This window comes from Dermacentor silvarum, chromosome 4, assembly GCF_013339745.2.
Source record: "Dermacentor silvarum isolate Dsil-2018 chromosome 4, BIME_Dsil_1.4, whole genome shotgun sequence".
Taxonomy (NCBI): domain Eukaryota; kingdom Metazoa; phylum Arthropoda; class Arachnida; order Ixodida; family Ixodidae; genus Dermacentor; species Dermacentor silvarum.
In genome coordinates this window covers 120,834,899-120,853,958 of record NC_051157.2, presented here as the reverse complement: position 1 = coordinate 120,853,958, position 19,060 = coordinate 120,834,899, and the positions used below count along the sequence as shown (strand labels likewise).

The window sequence follows — 19,060 nt, the reverse complement described above, 5'->3', positions numbered from 1 at the left end:
CAGAAGCCACTGATTGGTTCGGACGTGGGCACTAAGTGAAGGAAACACTAACGGATTGTGGAAGAAGCCAGAGTCATGACCATGATTCAGCAGAAATGGCAATGACTCAGCGAAAAAAGATTAACACTCAAAAACTATTGGAATGGGTCCGGATGTGGTACTAAGTGAAGGAAAAGGCTAAAGGTTGACGGTCGAAGTTATAATCATGAGTATGACTAAGGCTTTCACCTTATGGTCTCTTAGGCATAGCTAAAGAGACTCCGGAGGACTCATGACATGAATGTCATGATATGCATGTCATGTAGGTCATGAAACAGTCAGCTACGTCTTAGTGCTCTCTTGATCATTTCGTTAACTTGGCACACTGCTTCGCATAACATCGATTCCCACAGGACGTGGGATCTGTCGGCTTTTTTTCCTACAAATTACTCATTGACAGCACGGCATACAGAGCATGGAACAAAAAGAAATAGCTAACAGCAATTAACTATTCAATTGAAGGGCAGCACGCAACAAAAATTACCAGCTGCTACTCTACTCGACTATGAACAATATAGGCCTACACTTGGTTATATATCTTCGCGTAGAATGGCCCATCTATTTAAGAACGTGATGCATGATAGCTGGGACCCCCCGTATATCCTGGTCACATCGCGTGCGCAAAGACGCCTTCCTGAGCCTATCGACGCCGTCGACTGTCACTGATTAAGCTAATCCCTTTGCTGCTCAGAGCTATAGATGGTGCGCTAATACATGTACCATGAGGGGAAAGCTTAGTGGATTAGATTTGATTACAGCAATCTGTAATGTTAATGATAACAGCTTGTCACTGTTGCAGTTTTGTTATTGTGCTCGCGATTACAACGCGCGTCTCGTATTCAGTAAATCTCTTTTCGAAAAAAAAAAAAACCACACGAGCATTAGAATTGAGCAAATATACGTATTAGCATACTGGAGTGATAAACGATTGCAAAGGAAGTAGGCTGACCTCCGCTTGAAGCGCCGTCGCACTCGGGAGATTAAGTGCGTGGCATCGCTGTGATAAAAAAAAACACGACGACTGGCGGTGAGGGAGCACAGGCCACGATGTTTTTACAGATAACGCGCAGATGTAGGTAGAAAAGTCATTCCAATGCTACCGAGGTGTGCCGCGGGTATACGCCGTGTTTACAAACAGTGGGCATGCTTTTCTGGAGACGTTCCAGGGCGCTTCAATACTTTCTGCTTGTTTCTTTCAGACGGAGTTTTTTTTTTTAAATTTATGCCGGCACCGAGGTCAACGATACGACGCGTTTTCTTCCGCCACTTGCCAAAATATGGCGCGTTGCCACGAGGCGACCCCCAAGGGTGGTCTGAATATTGCCGAAAACAAGAAAATAAGTGTCTCAATATGCGCATTGAAAAATGCAAAAAATAGAATAAAAAACAAGCATTTTTATGACGCCAGTGAGAGTTGTTTACGGTGAGCTCTCTCTTTTCCTTCAGTTCCTTGCACTGGTTTGGAGATTTTTGAATACGTAAAAAGAAACTTTCCTTTTTACTTTGATGCACGATGAAGTGGAAAAGGAGGGCTGGGGCACAGAAAGCCCTAGTTATTCTGTCGGAGAGAGCGGTGTTTGAAAAGCCGTTTTGCAGACACAACCCTTAAAGGCGCGTATATGTTTCTTGAGGCGCTAAAATTTCAATTAGTCCTTCAAAATAATGAGAAAACAGGCTAAATTACACTTGCTAATAATGAATATGCTAATAAAAATAAATATGCTAATTTGCTAAACGACTATATAGCTATACACTGCGCGCGAAACACGCGGTGCTCTAATTGCACTGTCGAACTTAGTCGAAGTCTTCGGAGCCTGCGGAGTCAATATTAATAGTGATGCACCCTTGCCTTCCTTGCCTTCAGACCACTAAGGCTTCGGGCTATCCTGTGCCATTAAACATGTATCATTTCACCAAGAAGTTGTATCGCCCCTTTTGTGTTGGTTTATTTATTGCGGGAGCACTTATAGGGACTCTCTAGGCGAACTTCCGAGACGGTCGTTGCCGTCGCCGTTGCCGTGATGTTCCGCATAAAATCCAAGTGCGACAACAACGCGGCCGAGCGCGCCGTAAGCTGCAGGATGCGAGGGTGAGCCGAGATGGAATGATCGATGCCTTGATGTGGCGGCGTCTTCTCGCGCCCGCAAGGGAGGAATGCGGGGAGGAAGCCCGACGTCTTGTAAAGGCCGTTTCACATGATGCAACTTTCATCGCACCGAAGTGCAATTTCGGTCGCATGCGATGGAAATCGTAGCTGCAAGTGTCGACTCCCTTCCTTCCGCGACTGCGACCAACCGGTTGGTCGCACGTCGCACAGATCGCAGCGATTTTTCGTCACAAGTACGCCGAGAGCCGCGAGAGCAATTTCGCGGTTTGTTTTAGGAAAAGGCGTCTGTCGCTGAACAAGCCCTGAACAGTGCAACTAATTGAGTGGAGCCGTGGATTTCGCAAGCGGTACGTACCACCAGTACCGACACGCGAACTAGGCAGACAAAACATCGTTGCTCAGAATCAGTTATGTGGTTTCCGTGCGTTTCTTGACACGCTACGTTGCTAACAAAGCGACATTTCCCCCCCGTTTAATTCAAAGTCTCACGGGCCGGTCCAAGTCTTAGAAAGCTGACTTTTGAGTGAGTTCACCCTCTTATGTATGCATTACATGACATTATAGTTGCGACCTATGCGGGGCATAGGCAAACATTGCATCTAAATACATGCAATGATGTATTGTAAAAAAGAGATCACGAGCTCGTGACGCTTGCGGCAGAAAGGATGTTCCACATCCGCCCAAAGGTTTGTGAGTGGTGGCGCTGGCTAACACTCCCAGGGTTAGTTCTAGTTGTAAAACATAAATACCCCAGAAAGTGGATGGGAAAACGGCTCCGCGGTAGTTCAATGGTGAGAGCATCGCACGCGTAATGCGAAGACGTGGGTTCGTTCCCCACCTGCGGACAGTTGTTTTTTCATTCGTTTTCATTTCCATTAATTTATCATTTATTTATTTCAATTAGTAAGTACAAGTAATTTCCCCTATGTTGTCGTTGGTGTCATTGTTTATTGGCTTCTTATGATATGATGACAAGGCAGCATTTCATTAGCTTAGAGAAACACTGTGGTTTAGCAGGTAATGAGAGATAGAAAGAGAGAGAGAACCGGGGTGGGTTAATGCGGATGAGGCAGCCAGCAAAACCCATGATCACACAAAATTTATAAACTTGTTTTCACTAAAAGTGAGACTACAGCTTTGGCGAAGCGCTATATGTACACAGAACGAAATAGACCGTTGTCTTCTCTGTAAGGCAGCTACATTTTTTTTATACAACTTCAATCAAGGCCGCCACAATGTATACCATGCCATCTGGAGACTCTATCACCGGCTTTGACTGAAAGTTGCGCACGCAAACAGCCTTCTTTTTCGCAATGGCCAGACTGCAAGTCCACGTTGTGACAAGTGCGGTGCCGGGGTGTCTTTAGGAGACATTTTGCTTGAGTGCTGAGCTCCCAGAGACGAGAGACATCGATATAAAATGAACATGGAAAAACTCAACCAATGCCCCTTCACTTTGACACGGATGTTGAGTCCTTGGCATCACCTATCAAAACAACGCAAAGCCCGGGACTTCTTGTTTTTTTATATATTGAATCTATAGGTTTTTTTCTCTATAACCTATGACCCACCCTCGGCCCTAATCAAGAATGTTTTTTTTATTAACCATCCAGTGTTAACAAGTTACCTACCTTCATTGCCAAGGATACTTTTTCTGCTGCTGATAAAATCACAAGACCTGCACCTATTATTATTTTTTTTATTCTTCTGCCCACCTTTTTCCAGGGCCTCTTCGTGCCGTAACCTACAGCGTAGCATGTAGTCGTATATAAGCTGGCTAATCACGCTCCCTTTCAATAAAGGGCTTTCCATCTTCCTTACAACGGTGACGATGGTTGTAAGCTTGCGGCATTTTCAGCGAGACAACTGCTTTTTGCAAGGTTAGAGAACTTCAACTATTTCATGTTAAAGTGAAGATTTCTCTGCCTACCTTCCTGGGCTTGGTGTGGCAGCCTGGCTGCTGGATGTTCGGTTGGCTGAAAAGAAGTTTATTATACTGTTGATAGATTATAACAAAATAACAGAGGTCAACAAGTCGCGACATTAACGTGACGAAGAGACGTGAAAATAAAGAGTCTTCGAAACCTATAAACGGAAATGAACATTGCACAAGTCCAGATTGTCCGCAGGTCCACATTGCACAAAAACAAGTTGGCAAGAAAGTGTCACTATCTCGGCGGATATATAAAAGGCTATATGAAACTACCAGCGAAGTGGTTTAACCATTGCATGGCTGGTAAGTTATGTGCATCTTTGTTCTGCGTAACAAAAAAAGCAACTTCCTACGTAAAGCCTGAACATACAGGTTGTTCATTTTAAAGGTTTGTGCAATTTTGAAAAATTGCCTGTTGCAGATAACACAACTCTACTCCTTGAGGTGAATTATTCAGAGAGACGGACATTACATGCACGAGAAATTGAAACATATCTTATACTTATTAGTATAAAAGTACGAAACTAACTTCTTAATTATTTGCTTCACGGCAGATATCGTAATTTACGAATTGTAGCTGGTGACGTTGCAAGGCGTACCCACTTGCAATGAATTTCCAGAACACCAGTTTGGAGATATGCGCCATGAAACTCGCCGTTAAAATGCACTGTTGTTCCACTTACTTTTTTTTTTTACCAAACCAGGGAGAGGCCTTCGTCCTGCAGTGGACATAAATATAGGTTGATGATGATGACTGCCTACAAGCGCAGGTGTTTATCTAGAAAATTTATCTCATGTTTTGTTAGACTGAGAGACGGTGCGCTAACACACTTATCTTCTGCTTTAGCAATGCAGTAAGCTTCTACAATTTCATTCTTTCTGACTCTTTGCATAGTTCAGAAACCTAGGTGCTTGTGTACCTGTCCTCGCTACGACGTACAACACCTCTCTCTCAGGACAACTTTAAACCGGCTGGACTCGAGACCGTTCTCTGAGTCAAAGATACTGGGACCGTGGCTATACCCGTCACTGGCACAAAAAGCGTTGCGTGCATTAGTACAGTATTTGAAGTGCGCCGGTTTAAGAGACCGCCTATAGTGTCCCTGTACATTGTCCTACGTGTACTGAGTGCTCATTCTATCCCTATTTTTCTCTTGCTATTACCCCTTTCCCTTACCCCTAGTGCAGGGTAGCAAACCGGATGCTCTTCTGGTTGACCTCCCTGCCTTTCCTCTCCTTGCTCTCTCTCTCTCTCAGAAACTAGCGTCACTGAACATTGGAGTAGATGCGCACTTGATGCAATGCACATCTCAATGGGTACCGTACCTGTTCCTTACATTGTTTTTATGCTGCCTTGCTGTATCATTAAAACATTGACCGGTTTATCCAATGTACACTCTTCCGCAACTTAACGGTATCTCGTAAACGGCGTCAGAGGTGCACTTGGTGAATTTCTTTTCATGCTTTATGGTGCAATGCTCGCCTTTCTGAGTTTTCAATGCGTTGCACAGCTTCGAATGTTTTCGGGGAGCAGCAAACACTAGGTTGACTTAGTACTTGTTGGCCACTTTCTATATATTGTGGTAGCACCTGTGAGCATATGGCATTTCGTGAAGTGGTTGCTTTTCTTTTTCTTGCTTTTCGTTATTTCTTCCTGAGCGTATTTAGTTTTTGCAAGCCTTTCAAGCTTTTTGTTTTTGTTTGTGTTTCTGACATGCTATAAGCTGGTTGTTCCTTCAAAAAGCCACAGAATCTCTCATGTTATCCCTAAGACGACTTGAAGGTGATAGTCCAAGTGCCGATGCATTAAAGACGGACACATGACGTACACATCCCCCTTAATTCGCTTAGTCTACTTCGCTTAGTCATCCCTCTTAATTCGCTTTCCATCCCCCTTAATTCCATTAGACTATTTCGCTTAGTCATCCCCCTTAATTTTCTTAGTATACTTCGCTTGCCATCGCTCTTAATTCGCTGAGTGATCCTCTTAATTCGCCCATTGATTCTCTTAATTCGATTAGCATAATTCGCTTAGTCATGCTCTTAAATCACTCAGTAATAAATCTTAATTTTATTACCTTTAACTCGTCTGAGTCATACACTTATTTCGGTTAGTCACTCCTCTTGTCATTCGTTTGTCATCCATCTTGCTTGGTTATGGGGTATGAGCCATCGATGATGATGAGAGTGTTTGTACCTTTCGTGTCGTCGACGCGTTTTCGCTCAAGGACTTTGAATGTCGACTGAACGATGAGACATATAAGGCTTTCGTCTAAACAAGCTACCCGCCTGAACTATATACCTATATAGGTTTGTGCGTTCTATACTGCGATCAATTCATTTTGAAAGCCGCTGTAATGATCATGGACAGAAACTAATATGAAAATTTTGCGAACGCTAATACTCATGTTATAGAGGAGTCCAAATGTTTGTCCCGCTGGCACAATTAGAAGTATGCGATATGTCCTTGGATGACCAGTACCATATTTGAAGTGCTAATTTTTCATTCGCACTTTTTCAGTACATGGTAACAGATAAGGCCTTGTTAGAGGCGCCGTGCTAGACTGCACTATCTCCGGTACCGGCCCACGTGGCCCAGTACTTTCCTCGTAGTAGCTTACGCTACTTAAAGACTGCGACGTTGTACAGACTTCAGTATCGGCCAAGTTAATCAAGTTTTACCATTTCTTCGCCGAAGTACAAATTCCATCATCGTTTTAACATACACCACATTAAATAGCCATATCTACGTACGATTGTACAACGGGTAGTCGCTGATGACGTCACAATCCGTGTTTCTCTCACTTACGCTCGTCGCCTACGTATCTATAGAGCCCAACAATTGTCATGTCGTATAGGCTCGCGTCAACAGCCGGCGTAGAAATCATGACATTTCCGTCATACGATCATCTACATCGTGGTGGTCGTTACGCACACGCACGCTCATCACCCATACCCACAAGTACTCAATTTGCAGGAACACTTTGGTCTACCTGGAATCATTTCGCGGAACCCCCCAAAATATGCTTAAACACCAGGTACCTGCAAAATGCACCGCATCAGATAGATTCCCGCAGTGTGTGGGATCTGCAGAATTTTAGCTCAATTAATATTTTTATCACCGAAATATTGTGGGACCGAATTCACAAAGCTTTTCGTTCGTAAGTGCTGCTTGCCATTGGCCAGCCACCTTCATTAATGATATGTCCAGCACCACTATTTTCTGATACCTGCTTCTACGAACAGTTTTAGCGTAAGAACGTTTTTGTGAATCAGGCCCATGGTGTTTATTTTCCTCGTTTATAAAAGTTTCTCTCCCGGGATACTGCACCGCTGGAAATCTCGGTCCACGACACACCTATTCCCGAGGTGGAGACACTACGTATTTTGGGGCTGCTCATCAACAACAAAGGCGTGATTGCAGCCGCAATCACTAAGCTCCGAACGGTGTGTGAGCAAGTCATCCGTATGATATCTCGGATCACAACCAAGAAGAGGGGTATGCAAGAATAGGACACCCTTAGGCTAGTGCAGGCGTTTATCCTCTGCCAAATAGTGTACGTGGCCCCGTACCATCGGATAAGGAACAGCGATCTAAACCAAATGGACGTTATCATTCTGACGGCTTATAAAAAGGCGCTTGGTCTGCCCATGAAAACATGCACGGAGCGTCTGCTACAACTTGGAGTACACAATACGGCTGATGAATTGATTAGCGCCCATCTTACAAGCCAGGTAATGCGATTGGCCACAACCAAGACGGGCAGCAAAGTCTTGGAGGATTTGAACATCTGCTTTCCGCAACAGGTGGTTGGACGACAAGATATTCCTCGGGAGTGGCGGAACAAATTCCTCACGCTTCCGCTTCCTAAAAACATGCACCCGGAGCATCATCAGACCAGAAGAGTGGCAAGGAGAAAGAAGATGATCAAGTGCTATTCCAGAACAGAAGGAGCCTTCTTCGTGGACGCTGCGGGCCCTGTAAAGGGGATATCGACAATCTCAGTGGTGCACCAAATGCAGGTTGTAGACGGGCTTTCAGTTCCTGACGGGGAAACCTTGGCTGTGGAGGAAGTGGCGATAGCCCTAGACGCTACACACTCCGCGTCAGAATACATTATTACAGTTTCGCAGGCAGCTTATAGAAACTATATGCGTGGTAGAATCACCCCGCAGGCATGCAAAATTCTTAGTCAAGCTGAGACTCGCGCTGCATCGAAGCAGCTGATATGGGTACCAGATCACGAGGGGGTTGAGGGAAAGGAGCGTGCACATGCTTCGGCCCGAGCTTTTTTTCCCGGGATCCTTCTACGTCCTCCTTTGCTGACTTTGTCTCGCCCTCTCCGTTAAGAACATACTCAGAGATACTACAGCGTCTGCGCCTTGAGAGGTAGACACTGCCAGGGCAGTGTCTGCTAGGGGTCTTAATAAATCAGAAGAGTCTCACCTCCGTCGGCTACAAACTATGTCATTTAATAATCCATATAGGCTTCACGCCATAGAGCCCGAGTCTTTTTCGGCGCAGTGCAAATTTTGTGGCCAAAAGGCAGGCTTATACCATATGGTATGGGCTTGTCAGAAAAATAGCAGTATCGCCATAATAAATCAGCCAATGTGGGAGGACTGGGAGGCGGCCCTGTCTAGCTCGGACCTCGAGGAGCAACGAGCCCTCATCGAAAGAGCACGGGCAGCAGATTTTGCCAACGGTGTCCCGGACTAGGGACCTGACCATGTCTTCCCATAACCCAAGCTTTACTTTCTTATTTTCAATAAAAGTTTTTCTCATCATCATCTCCCGTTTTAATTTCTGACTGCTCATAAATGACCATATGCCCAATGATGGCTATATTGGGTAATTCTTGCGACTAATCTGCGATCACCTTATGGCAATCGACGTGCGGATTTGCATCTTTAGCGAACCAGGGAACACCCAACCACACGCACGCAAACAGCAAAACCTTTCGTTTGTTACCTATGTGGGCGTCGTTTTACAACGAATAAACGAATAACAAATGTAGAATAGACTGTGGGAGTTCAGCCAGGAATAGTGTAACGGCGGCGCTTCCCGTTGAAAGAACGCTCCTATACGTAAAGTAACTTTTGCTAATGCCTCGCCACAATGCTTTTGGTTCACAAGTTCTGTCTGCCACTGGCTGACGGCGTTCGTTAATATGTCCGCCATGACGATTCCCTGACGCTTGCTCTTACTCAGGCCAGAGGTCACGCTGGTGAGCATTTTGGGACCAAGCCTACTGGACACACGTCGTTTGGACAGATTTTGGGCAGAGACTACAGGACGCACGTCGTTTCTGCGATCTTTGGTCATTCGCTCTCCAGAACAGTTCTAGCGTAACAACTTCTTTTCGTGGACGCGGACGACCGACCCAAAATTTGTTGTAGCCGTTTTGATGCATGTGCGCGCATTCGCTGAGACTGCAGGATGTTACGGTCCCCCGACGGCTCGCGCGTGTTTGGCCACCGCGCCATTTTCTGGACAGCCTCGTGTACCCCACAATTCCCCTCCTCTTTCACTGGGTGAAGCTTCTATATTCACGCATGGACTGGCATCCACGAGAGGCCGACGGACGCAGCATTTCCGGCCCACGTTCCGGCTCGCAAAAGAGCTCGCAAAAGAGCTCGCAAAAAAGTAATAATAATAAAACAGAAAAGACGGTGCTCAATTGCGAGGTCGACTACCGTGCACGCCATGGAGACTCACGAGGCGCGGCGGTGGCTCGCTTGCGGACGCCAAGGTTAAACGTCAAGCGCAACGCAGAGGCCACATGTCGCGCGTATTCGGCGTCGCGAAGCCGCCGCCACGCGACGGCTGGCCACTCGCCGTTGCGTGTACGTACCTGTTACGAACCAGTGGCAACACGGACTTCTCTGTTGTTTGTTGCATAGCGAAGATGGCCCGTGAGCTCCGGCCCGTTCTTTCGTTGAATCTACCGGATGGAATTAAGGGACGACGAACAAAACCGCCTACTACGAAAGCCCGCCAATACGAGCGGCCCTTGGATACAAAAGCGTTCGCCGTGTATTTGGTGTTCGGTAAAAAAATGCAGTATACACAGAAAAAAGTAAAAGGCAGCAAGAGCATTTTAAAGGGAATAGATTTTTTTTTTCTTTTGTTGTTCTCTCGCCCATTTGCGTGGTGGTCGGCGGCCGGACGTTCTGCGTCGATAGAAAAGAACAACCAATCGAGCTTTGGGGTGCGTTCATGGCCGAATTACAACTAACCCTTTGTGACACGTGCTATCGCGCGAGAGCTTTGTGGTGTCCGAACATGCAAATGCTGTGGTCGATGAGGGCGGCTGTGTCGCGTTATCCTGCTACTCTGGCAGGTGGCGGCAGGGGTGCCTTCTTGGCCGAAGTTCGCTGCGCGTCTTTTGTCGAGAAGACGGGCCCGTTTCAGCTTGCCTGCTCACCATACCTTCGATTAGACCTACTCCCACATCGCGTGGTATCTGCCCGATAATAAAGCGAATGGTCGAGAAGTGTCTGGCCTCCGCGGAGAAATTTAGTGAAACAACTTTCTTATCTTGAAGAATGTTCTCTCGAAATTAATGTTTAACATTCTCCTCTGGGGAGAATGAGCTTTGCGCGATCATAGGGGGACAATAATTCCATTCGTGTGTGTTTTTTCAAACTTTAACAAAATTTTAACACGAAAGTGTTTTATGCCGGGGTCCACCAAGACTTCACTGACGTATTTCCGTCACGGAAATACGTCATACGGAACTACGTAATGACGTTTTAACACGAAAGTGTTTTATGCCGGGGTCCACCAAGACTTCACTGACGTATTTCCGTCACGGAAATACGTCAGCTTACAATGTACACGAACATAATACAAAGAAAGAAACCAGAAGAAAAAGTTCCACAAACATGCAAAATCTGGAAATCGAACCCACGACCTCTCGGTCCGCGACGATAGATCGCCGAGCGTTTAACCCATTGCGCCACAAACGCATTTGCAGAGAGCTACACAGACGCGCCTTATATATCTAACACTCCTCCGTGTACCCGCGCTCTTGCTCGGGGCGGTGCCGCCGCCTACGAGCAGAAAAGAGAAGTACTGCATTATGACACTAACGCGCACCGACAGTGAACGCTTCGGTGGTCTCAGCACTACGACGCCTCGATGCCAGCATTCGAAGGGACGCTGGCATCAAGAAGCACTACCAACGCCAGGTGGCGTTCACCGTACTCAGCACAGCGGAGCGTGGCCTCCGCAATTAGCTCTGAAAATGTTTCTGAAGTTGATCGCGGAGGCTGCAATTACGACGCGCTGTACGCGCTGATTTGACTCGGTGACGATTCAGTTACGTGCTTTGTCTTGCGCGTTGTATTAGTGTGTCAGTTACGTGCTTCGTCTTTCGCGTTGTGCTAGCGTGTGCAGCGTAGTGCAGCTTCCATATGCACGACGGTTGCTCATGGTCATCGACGTTGGTAGTCGTGATGGAGGAGACGTGCCACCAGGCGTCAGCGTGGGTGCATCAACGCCTAAGGGCGCTTTAGCCACAAAACACCAATAGACATTATATATCAATGTGCAATAAACATTACACTACTTCTGTGAAGACACGTTTCACTTTCGTGTTCTATACCGATTCCTATATAAGAGGGATCAACCACATTTTTTTTATAAGCGTCCGTGGCAGATAGCGAAATTCTATTACATGAGCTGGGTTGCTTGAAGAGCCGTACATTTCTCTCACGAGAAATCTTTGTGCATAATAGGTTAATCAAGAAAAATTATGAACATCACCATTTAATTATTCGCTTTTTCTGACATGCTACGATTTGTGAATTTGAATTCATGATCTGTCATACTTCAAAATCAAGTGCAGCCGTGACAGCGAAACGTGTGGCCGGGCGTGAACTTTCGTCGCAAACGTTTGCATCGCGCTTGACGTGTGTCTTTCTTTTTGACGTGTGTGGTAGTGTTACAAAGGGCAAAACGCCAGGCGCGTCCTTTCTGCCACGGACGTGGGCCGATTCTGAAGGTGGTGCACAGGGTAAATATGGCCGATATTTAAGGCGGTGCAATCTCAAATAGCATTTAAAGAGAGATAAAGTGAAAAGAAAGAGAGAAGGCAAGAATGTTAACCGGAAACGCCGCACCAGAGCTCCCCCGCCTGGGCCGCTGTATCTTGAAAGCTATCTGCGGCGGGGACAGAGACCGCCATGCGCTGTATTTCCGCGGATTAGTTCATCATGATGCGAGTGACAGTACGAAGGTCAATTCGCTCGCTGCTGCTGACGCGCTTACTCACTCCAGCGTTTTGACAGCGAGTCCCCGTGGTCATCGAGTGAGATGCGTTCATGTTTGCCTGTGCGCGCGTGATACCATGCTTGTTAATTTAGTTAGTATGCCTATGTTTACAAGTTTATACGGCCGATAACGCTACTGTATTTACTTCGTATAGCTGTCCACTAATTTGCTATCGCAATCGATGCTTCGGCTTCCGGGAAAAGTTATGACTTTTCTTTTTAAGACAGCAGCAACGCCCAGCCAGTAGCCACGGTCAGGAAAGTCTTGGAGGGTTCGCAAAGAAAACTTCGCCTTGAAATCAATATTTTCGTTTTTTTTGCGGTCACACCTACAACGGCTGACGGCAGCGACTTATGTGAGGCAATACAAGCTTGGCTTGAAAAAGTCGCAGTTTCACCGGAAAGGCGGCGAAAGAACCAGCCGGCCACACACAACTCCGGTGGGCTAGATAAAGAAATCTTCGCTTTAATTGATGACTTAGCTTTTGGCAAACACAACAACTGCGGAGATACGTGAGGCCGGAAGCTATCTGGCAGCGCAGGAAGACAGCTTCCGCTGGCGTCAGCATTTCACACCATGATCTATGAGAGAATCAGTGACCTTCCCGATTTTTTTTCTCGTCACTACGCTAAATTTCATGAACTCTGATGTACGTTTGCTAAGTCGCACGAGAAATCGCAGGAGTTCTTGTGCCCATCGATGTGGTTCAGTGGCTTCGTGGCGATGAAGGACTGCTGCCGAGCACAAAGTTCGCGCGGCCTGAAGTAGAACGCCCCCCACCCCTCCCTACCCTCCCCCTGGAGCGTTGCGCGCTACGGAAGACGGCGCGCTTCATTCCTGCTTCTCTCCCATGCGTGTGTGAGATTGAGCCGCGATCGCCGGCTCACCCTCAAACGCTTTCGCTTTCACGTGGAGCATACGGCGCGCGGCGACGCTTGTATCGCCCTTGGACTTTATACGGAACCTCACGGCGACAGCGACGCCGACAGCACAAATGCGCCTGGAGAGTCCTATAATTGCTATCGCAATAAAATCAATTTATTCAGTCCTAAGGTATATTCGCCCTGAGACCGAACTACAGGTGGCAGCACCGTCGCCGCGTAATTGTGGATAGGCGTTCGACGGCGCGCCTTGTAATGTACACGGAAGTGTTCTGCTGTGAAAGATTTGGCCTGATTTTCTGGTAATGATACGCGCCGACTGTAGTGAACTGATGTTGTATGCGGCGTGCTGCGTAGTGATATCTGCCGCGGTCGTCACGGGGTGCAGCTAGTAGCCCTTTCGCGGCTGCGGTACTCAATTTTTGGCCGGGGCTTTGCCGTCTTGACTTCTACGCTGTGTAGGAGGAGGAGGAGAAAAAAAAAGACGTGAAAGGCGGAGAGGTTAACCAGATCATGTGTCCGGTTGGCTACTCTGCACAGGGGGATGTGGTAAGCGCAGAAAAGATTAGAAAGCAAGATTTAAAAAAAGGAACGCACCAGTTCGCACATCCTATACTTTTTCAATGGGTCCTCTTTCTTTTAAAAAAGCACCCTAGTGCTCTTAAAGCAGTTCGTGCTGACGTCGGTTGGGACCAGGGTCCAATAATTCTGATTTCCGTAAGGGGACAGCTGTCAATCTTGTCGAGCGTGGTGCTGAGGACTTTTCTTTGTGCCCTAAAACGACAAAAACTGCACAGAAGGCACGCTGTCATCCCTTTGCACCCGTAAACATCACAATCCGGACTTGTGGCCATTCTGGTAAGGTAGGAGTACGCATTGGTAAAAGCTACTCCAAGCTATAGGCGACAAATGAGAGTTACCTCTCGTCCTGGTAAGTCATGTAGCTCCGGTATGTAGCTTCTAGCACGCTATAGCGGAGACGAAAAGGGACACAAAGCGGGGTATCGGTGCGATAACTCCAGTTATACCTGAAGGAGTCGAAAAATGTTTGCGGCGTGACATTCGTGAGACGGCATCCTTTAATAGTGAGCTCATTCTGTGTTTAGTTAGAAAGTGCTCCAGCGCCCCTTTAAGAACCAACTGATCCTGCAAGTAACTTGACTGCCCCCACGGTGAGCCAAAGTTCGAATGGTACGAAAAGAAAGCTTCGCTCTAAAAACGCTGGAAGTGGTCACCTCTCTGAAGCGAGATGCTATGTTGTTTGTTAGTTAGTTTGATTGTTCGCTTGTTTATTTGTTGTGTGTTCACAGTGTTCAAGTTAAGATAGCTTATGTAATATTTGGACTCGTCTCATGGGCTCTAAAACGATCTAGTTGACTTTTTTCGTAGTTTAACATAATTCACGCCCCGCCGAACCCGATGCGCAGCCGGCCACCGCACAAGGCTTTGGCCGAGCGTCAATCTGTGTGCAAATGCGATGAGAGTGATTGGTGCACCTGTTCAGTGGGATTATGAGGGACCAGTAACATGAATAAATGATTATTGTTTCTGCCCAGCCGAAATTGTATCTCTGAGCGAACGTAGTTAATAGATTGCTGAAAGCATAGCGCTACGACTCGCCATTCTGCAAACGCCGATAAACTGTGGTGCGTGATTCATGCCTTGCATATCTGGGATTAACCTGGCGCTGACCTGCCAGCTCCAACTGCGATATGGATTTCTACAAGATGTGTTTCCATTGTGTTTTGTGTAGCGGAGTGCGTTGTTGGACCCTGGTGCGAAACATCTCTTATTGAGTGCCGCGTCACCGGAAAGAAAGGACTTCCTGACGACAAGGTTATTTTTCGGGGTGACCATCACTGGACGGCAACGGAGAACGTCCCTTTTGGCCAACAAAGAATGCACAAGAGTTTGAGCTCTGTGAAAGGCGGAAGAATGCGCCCCTCCTTCAAGTACATGGGAGTGCAGCGGCCAGTTAGAACGCTGGTCACATCAATCGCTGTTCATCGGAACCATGAAAGCATTTCCGCCTGTCCGGACGACGTTAGCGCTGCGGAGAAGAGAAGTGCTATGCTGAACAACGCCGTGCTCACCTAGGGCAAGCGAATAACCTCTTCGCTGGAAAAAAAAAGAGCCTTGTCACTTCCTCGCGGGAAAAAAAAGAAGTCTTGTTGCGTGTCGCCTCGGTGACCATTCAAAAAAAAGGCAGCGCATCTTTGCTCAAAACCGTCACCCGCCCAAGGTTCGAGTACTGCTTCTATTGTTAGACCGGGACAATTTGAACAGCCTCGCCAAGTATTTTCTCCGGCTTCTCATCTCAACCCTTCATTCTTAATTTTTTCCCAATATGGTACAACGCATGGTCATCGGTTCTACCCGGTCCCATGGTCTCCTGATGCCCATGGCACGTCTAACTCGGACACCTACCATTTAGTAACGCCGGACGGCAAACTATAAGGCACGAGTATCCAGCGTCCTAACAAGGGCGAGTTGGTTACTTATTGTGTGTGACGAGGCTTCAGCGATATGGAACAAACGGAAACACTCGGTGCGCATGGCATGCGCTGCACCAGCGCCCACCACGCGCATTTCCTATTTCTATTTCGTCTTCCTTAGCGCTGTAACCATGTTTCATAGAACGCATGTAGGAGTTATCTTTCCGGCCAAGAGGTGATTAGTCCCGTGCACTGCGTATTAAGTGTAGGATGTCAAGACCGGCCATGCACTGCAGTTAACCACATCGGTAGTGCATATGGCAGAAGCTGCGCCTCCTCACAAAGTCATGATTTTGCAGAACCAGTGTTTGCACGATTCAGTTATTATTACACTTCGTCACTTGAAGTTGCTCGGCAGATGTACAACGTTCAATGTATGCGTAAGTGATACTGCGAAGCGGCACCCATCTCGAAGGCTTTTGCAACATGCAGATAATTCATTAAAGGAGGGTCACCAGGCAGCATTGTGCTCACTTAAATATTAGGGAACCTACAACTGCCTCCGCGGTGCACCCAGCCAGCGATTGCGACCAGCCAACAGTTCTGGCGATCCCAAAGCGTCACCATTGTTGGAAGCAACTCGTGCGCATCGGTCACCACCCCTGGAACGCCCTTTATATACCCGTGTGGATGCGAGCGTGGAAACTCCCGTCGGGTGACCCACACGACGCCAGTATACACACACACACACACACACACACACACACACACACACACACACACACACACATATATATATATATATATATATATATATATATATATATATATATATATATCCGTGGCGAGAGCTCGCGCGTCAATCAAAACGATACGGACTGCTGTGTCGTTCACTCGTGGCGTCGCGCTTGAAGGCACCGCTCTACCCTCCCCCATTTGTTTGTTTTCCTCCACCGACTCGCTCTGGTTGGACAGAAGAGGCAAGTCGAATGGGAGCACTTTCAATAACGGCTAGACGTTTTCAAGGACGCTACTCACTTCGCGGGCCCTGCGGCCTTAGCTCTGCCTAAATACGAGACTACTCCCTTCCAGCCCCCCCCCCCCCCTCTCTCTTCTCTTCTGCTCAGAATTGTCTTTGTCGCTTCAGCCGTACTGTCATGCTTGATGCCATCTGTATCACAGCGTCCTCTTACGGTAGTTTTGCGCTGTCTGCATGTTTCACTGCACGTTGTGGTCAAAGGATTACTTCGCAATTCCTTCTCGTGCGAGTGGTTGGCCTGAGTACTCGCGGCTATTCGCTTATGTTGTACAGGCAGTGAGTGAAGGAAAAGAGAACAGCAGTTTGCTTGCTGTGAGTATTAGAAGGTAACGATGAGTGTAGTACACTATCATATCTTGGAGCTGTGACTACTTACGTAAATTGTCTCTTTCGATAACACAGGCAATAAGGTGATATTAGCAGTTCAGTAACCACCAATTCTTTCTTGCGTGACTGATACGGCCACTGTGCGTATAACTTGTGGAATTCCGGGGATATACCAGCAGAAAATACAATATTTACTTTTAGGTTTCTCATTCCACCAATACGTTTCTGAGTTACTGGGATAGAAAACTGCAGCAGTAATGTGGCACTTCAGATTTATTTCCTTAGTCGTGCAAAATGCGCTGCGAATATACTTAGAATTTGTTATCTTAACCATGTTTGAGCCAGTTTACTCACTTTAATCAAGATTTCTGGTATTTCTCGCCTGCGTTGGAGGCGATGTCCTTGACGCTAAGCCTGCCATGCAATTGAGCGGTACAATTCCAGACCTTATCCTTTCCGCAGACAATTAAACTGCTCGGCGATGGCCGCTCGCATATTTATCAGCACGTGAGATCTATGGTCGCTGCCACTGAATGCATGAATTTTGTAGAAGCTTTACGCCAATTTGGGCACTCATTTCTGCGCCATATTTTGGGCGATCGCTTGTACGATGAATATAGTCTGCAAGCGTAGATTAGGTGGGCGATGCTTTCCCGCACTTTGCATGCAGTGGTGACCTTATCAGTTTGATTTTTAATAAAAGATGCGTTGTGTTTGTCCCTCTTAGATAATATCGGTGTATACATGCTCTATCGCTGCTAGTAGTAAGACCACATGACATGCAAAATTCGCACATAGGACCGTAGGTGAGAATAGGTCCGTACTGCTTTTAAGAATCGGTCCAGACAGCACGTCCTGCATGCGCTGCGCCACACACGACACTACAAGGAACGGCCTTGATATCCGCACTCCACATTAACCAGTTGCCATCCCTTTAGCTAACACACGCCCTTAGCCAATAAAATAGCACTATATGTGCAAGTCGCACAGCGCAGGTACGTTAGAGTTTCCTTAGAGACACTGGTCTCAATTAGACACTTTAGTCAAGGGATGAGTAGTGTGTTTTGTGTACGCTGTGTATCCTTGTGCTGAACTGGGCACATATGATTTTATTATCCATCCTCTATAACCATCTCGAGTAGCATGCTAGGCATACCACCAGGCAAGCATCTCCGGGGTTCATTAATTAAAAAGGCGCCTCTCTATCTTGCACTCACCGTGCAAGATAGAGACGTGTCACGCCACAAGGTGGCGCGACGCCTCTGAATTTGTTCACCTACTTCCGGTCTATCTATCTACTTCTGTTGCCGGAAGCGATCTCCTGAAACGTAGCCTATAACAGCTTCTCTGTAAAAATTACTAGGCGTCCCTTATGCTACAACAAAGACGACTTGGGCGTAAGCCAGAACGCCGCTAACTCAATGATGATGATGATGATAAGTGGTTCTTGAGGGAAAGGGAAAGGTTGGAGCTATCTTCTGCAGCCCTTGAGGGAGCACGGCTCAGCGCCAACCGCTAACTCAATGACACGACGACCACTTTTTATTGCGATAGCAATTATATGGACACTCAAAGCGGATTTCTGCTGTCGGCGTCGCCGTCGCCGTGAGATGCCATATGACGTCAACGGCGATGAAATCGTTGCCGCGCACCAGACCATAGCCTCCTATATTTTTTATGAGGCTATGACCAGACGCTGTATGTGCGAGTGAAAAGGCGGGACGGACGCGCGCTTTCACGGGGAGCGAACGCACGGCGGAGAACAAACGCGCGTTCTGCGCCGTGCTCCCTGACGGGCTGCAGAATTAAGCGTCTCTTTCCTCCTTTACAATCACCATATATATATATATATATATATATATATATATATATATATATATATATATATATATATATAGAGAGAGAGAGAGAGAGAGAGAGCAAATGCGACTTCTTCCGTCGCGCGAAAGGCCATGGGGGGACGGGAGGGAGGGAGTGGAGGAGAGGCGACGTTTAGCTGCGGCACCAAATGCGTATTTATA

The 19,060-nt window shown here is 47.0% G+C and overlaps 1 protein-coding gene across 1 annotated transcript in view; it reads left to right on the top strand.

Moving 5' to 3' along the window:
* Window positions 1-19,060, top strand: part of LOC119450598 (DNA damage-regulated autophagy modulator protein 1) — a 391,336-nt gene that overhangs the window by 56,221 nt on the left and 316,055 nt on the right. The gene's annotated exons all lie outside the window — the stretch shown is intronic.